Below are 5,256 nucleotides of genomic sequence, written 5' to 3'. Positions count from 1 at the left end.
GGAGATTGAGAGGTGTGGAGGCCAACCAGAAGCCGACTTTTCGAGCGCGCAGCAAGACAAAGCCACGCCAGGAAGGCGGACTTTCATGAAATTGACACATTGCTAGTCCAATCAGACGTGGGATAAGACGGGGTTTTCGCACTGGACGACCAATGACAACTTTCGAGCAGCTAAACAACTTTTGCTTTCTATACAAATTTCAGATGAACTGAAGCACCTCGCCTATTCATTTTGAAGCCTCTCTTTTCACAATCAGTGAACGGGCAAGTTTATTTATTTGCGCAATTTTTGTGAGGAATTAGCGACGGGAATTGAACCGACAGCCTTAAGGTGTGTAGTCGTAGTTCTTTACCACTTCACCACACAGATTATCGCGTTTGCCCTCCCAATCCATGTAATGTTATTCTATAAATACTGTTAATTGAGTCTCGCGACGCTTCTTTGGATTAACGGGTTTAGAAAACTGATGAATGAGTATTTGGAGAGTGTGTGTGTATGAAGAGCTTACCCGAACCTGCTCATTCCAATTTAAGATCGCGGGGACTGAAGTCTATCCCCTTAGCACTGGGGCGCAAGACAGGAACCAACCCTGGACTGGCAGCCACTCTAACGATGATCGCCATCGTAAGATTACACAAATTGTTTTTTTTCCCCATTTGTTTCATAATCTAAAACAGACCTTTGACTTTCATGTATTTATCAATTAGTTGGTATTTAATGTTTGATATCAGTTTGTATTCTGTGTTATAACGTCACGTTGCTTTTATTCTTATTGAATTCCACTGAATAGTTGTGATGCACTTTAAGGACTGGAAAGGCGCTATATAAATAAAGTATGTTCTTATCATGGAGCTCATGCATGCACACAACGGCAGATCTGGAAATGCTGCTTAACCTGATTTGCAAATCCATATGGAGGAAAACATATTGGCAGGAAGCAAACCGTCTAAACTCCTCAGGGACACGACTGGGTTGAGATTCAAATCTAGAAAGTAGATTAATGGGATAGCAGATGCTGCACTACCGCTCACTTGCCCACTTATTACCACTGACATACTTCAATAAAAGAAAAAGTATCTGTGTGTCTGTCCAGTTGCTATGTCTCCGACATTCCAAAGTATAGCATGTCACAAGCATTTTTAGTACTACAATGCATTACATTTGTCATTCCAACAGATGGTGCATGACAAACATTAGCACTGCTTTCAAGAATCCCATACAATATGGCTTATAAAAGAAATATGTGAATTGCATTTGTCTTTCCAACAGATGGCACATCACAAGCATTAACATTGCTTTAAAGAATCCCATATCATATGGCATATAACAGAAACATGTGAATTGCATTTTTCATTCCAACAGATGGCACATCACAAGCATTACCACTGCTTTTAAGAATCCTATGTCATATAGAATATAACAGAGACATGTGCTTTGCAATTGTCATTCCAACAGATGGTGCATCACAGACATTAGCACTGCTTTCAAGAATCCCATACAATAGGCATATACCATATACACTCATGGATAAGTTCTCCCGTGGATAAGTCAGGACTGGATTTTATCGTTTAATTTCTGGTATTTTATTATGTTGGTTCTATAAGTCGAATGTGGAAAACTCACACTATTGGTCCAAGAGATTATGATAACGCCCACCTGAGAGAGTAACCACGGAGCACACTGCCTTTTTTTTCTATGTGGGTGCAGCAATGCGCTGTATCAACGTGTGCTCCTTACCTTTCTCTCTCTATTGTGCCTACGTGACCACACGGTAATACCCAAACTACTCTGAAGCAACGTTTGTCCTGTTTTGTGTGTCTCACACCCTCACACACCTTTATCGTACGATAGAACATTTGATCAGATGAAAATATGAAGCTGGTTTTAAATTAAATGTTGTTTAAGTAACGAAAGAAATCGGAAACTACACTGCTGCAACAAAATTCGATGTGTCTGAGAAACTGGTGTGAGATTGGTGGAGGCAAGAAGATGTAAAAAAAAAATTAAGTGTCGCATTTTTGAACGTATAAGTCGGGGTTTGATTTTATGATCGATTTTTTGGGTTTCAAGACCCGACTTCTATGTGAGTATATATGGTAAAAGTGACATGTGCATTGTATTTGCCATTCCAACAGATGGCACAGCACAAACATTAACACTGCTTTTAAGAATCCCATACCATATAGCACATAACAGAGACGTGCATTGTATTTGTCATTCCCACAGATGGTGCATCACCAATATCAACACTGCTTTAAAGAATCCCATGCCATATGACATATACATGGGACAGGACTGAATACGTGGAGTAGGGTTGCCAGATTATAAAATTAGAAATACGGGACACTCTTAAACTCTCTCTATATTACTATATATATAAATTTATACATGCCCCCTACACACCCAGACCAATGTCTTTATATATAATACGCTACCATGGCTGTTTGTTTGTATGTCCAGGATTTTAAATCACCTGTAGCTCGGAAACCGTTTGACCTATTTGACCTGAATTTTTGTACAGATATACTACATGATGTCTACTATCCAAGGTTATTCCTCTTTTTATTTTTATTTTATTTTATTGTAGAATCAACTCTCGGCAGCGGCTAGCAGGGCGGCCGTGTGGCACATACATATTTCATCCTGATACCTAATGGCAGTCAAGGTGCCGTTGTCTAGCCTGTAGAGGTCTGTGCGTCCCTCCATTTAGATAGATAGATAGATAGATAGATAGATAGATAGATAGATAGATAGATAGATAGATAGATAGATACTTTATTAATCCCAATGGGAAATTATATGCCCATTATATTATTATTATTATTATTATTATTATATGCCTCCCCAGATATACCATCACTGACCCCCCACCAAACTGCTCATGCTGAACGATGTTAAAGGCAGCATAACGTTCTCCACAGCTTCTCCAGACCCTTTCACGTCTGTCACATCTGCTCAGGGTGAACCTGCTCTCATATGTGAAAAGCACAGGGCGCCAGTGGTGGACCTGCCAATTCTGGTATTCTATGGCAAATGCCAATCAAGGTCCATGGTGCCCACTAGATGATGTTAGGCACTCAGGCCACCCTCATGAAGTCTGTTTTATGATTGTTTGGTCAGAGACATTCACACCAGTGGCCTGCCTGCTGGAGGTCATTTTGTAGGCTCTGCCAGTTCTCATCCTGTTCCTCTTTGCCCAAAGGAGCAGATACCGGTGGGTCCTGCTGATGGGTTAAGGACCTTGTATGAGAGGCCCTGTCCAGCTCTCCTAGAGGAACTGCATGTCTGTCTCCTGGAATCTCCTCCATGCCCTTGAGACTGTGCTGGGAGACACAGCAAACCTTCTGGCAATGCCACGTATTTATGTGCCATCCTGGAGAAGTTGGACTACCTGTGCCAGCTCTGTAGGGTCCAGGTATCGCCTCATGCAACCATTAGTGACACTGACCGTAGCCAAATGCAAAAACCAGTAACAAAACAGATGAGGAGGGAAAAATGTCAGTGGCTTCCACCTGTTAAACCATTCATTCCTGTTTTGGGGGTCGTCTCATTGTTGCCCCTCTAGTGCACCAAAGCAGCTGAAACTGATGAACAAGCCCCTCTGCTACTTAACTGACCAGATCAATAGCCCACAAGTTTCATTTACTTGACGCTATACTTGGATTAAAAAGTGGTCCTTTAATTTTTTTGAGCAGTATACATTTACCCATAATTCCAATTTGAGGGTCATCATTCGGTAACGAATAGACACATTTAGTGTAATTGCGAGAATGCAAATAATAGATTGTGACTATCCAATCAATGCAGGACTTCAGAGGGTGTTTCCCGTGAGATACGGACTATGGAGAACTTCTTTCTTTTTGAGCCAATCTCATACAATGGAGAACGACGGTGTGCTGAACATAACCGCTAGGTGGCGATAGTGACCTATATAAGAAACTGGTTTATTTAAAGTCTTCCCGATGTTCACCAAGCTCGTTCAGATGCTATTTCTAAAGCCGTCCCGATAATAATAATAATAATAATAATAATAATAATAATAATAATAATAATAATAATAATACATTTTATTTATATAGCGCATTTCCCACGCACAAAGCGTTTATCTCATTTATATATTTTTTTAAATCTCACAGGGTCTCTGGTTGAATAGCATGACTTTTTTTAGCTGTTGGTTCCGGCGGCAGTTTATAAGACCAAAAGCTTCCATGTCGATTTCAAACAGCTTAGGCTTTATTATTTTTCACCTTTCTTCTTCTGTGTTGCTCCATTATCCTGATTATTTAAATCCCTTTTTGATAAAACCATTTATTATCACTTTGTACTCCTGGATGATCTCTTGAGTTTGGGAGTGGCCCATAAGTGTCCTCCTTCGTCCACAAGGTGTGTCTTCTGTGAAATGTGTTTAATAAAGAATCAGTTAATAACACTGTTTGCTAATTACTCGGACTTTCTGCATGTTCATTGCGGTTTAGGGGTGGCTCATACGTGCCCCTCTGGACACAGTGCTTTCTGTAAAATGGGGTGTATTGCATACTGTTAAATTAGTTAATTTAGCTTTTTATTATTAACTTTGGCATCCATTGTTTGAGTCTGGTGTCGGCTCATGAGCGCCCCCTGTGTGCACATAGTGTTTGCTGTGAAATGTGGTATGTACAGTAAATTAGTTAACAAAGCTATTTGTTCTCACCTTAAACTCCTGGATTATTATTTACTAGACAAAGAGCCCGTTTTGACAATTTAAGATGAAACGGGCATGAGTTTGTGTCAGCAGTGTATGAAGAACAAATGATAAGTAACGAAGAAGTTGTTTTGTAATGATTGTAGTCCGCTTTACTCATTACTGTACATGTTTGTACGGTTAGTTGATGAATTTTCCAGGCCTATAGTATAATATTGAATGATGAATGTTCCAGTACAATATGGAATAGTAATAAGTATAAGCACCACAAACCTGATATAGGTGTATTGAATGAATGTGTAATTGAATCAGAATGCGTAATTAGGCCTCGAGCTGAAGTCGAAATCGCCTTTCAGGCCTCTAGAGCTTTAATCGAAGTCGCCTTTCTCTTTGAATTTTTGCGTCCGTAAATCCGCCGCCTGCCGCGATGTTGGGGATGGATGTCGGTCTCGTAAGGTTTTTCGGGCAGCTGCGCAGAAGGTGACTGTGCATTCGGCTTCGGACGGACGTGAGTGAGTGAGTGAGGAGGCAGGCGAATTACAGTATGTATTAAGATGTTTGGAGCCAGCTGGTGC

The sequence above is a fragment of the Erpetoichthys calabaricus genome, chromosome 14 (assembly GCF_900747795.2).
Source record: "Erpetoichthys calabaricus chromosome 14, fErpCal1.3, whole genome shotgun sequence".
Classification (NCBI taxonomy): Eukaryota; Metazoa; Chordata; class Cladistia; order Polypteriformes; family Polypteridae; genus Erpetoichthys; species Erpetoichthys calabaricus.
Note: the sequence above shows the minus strand (reverse complement) of the source record.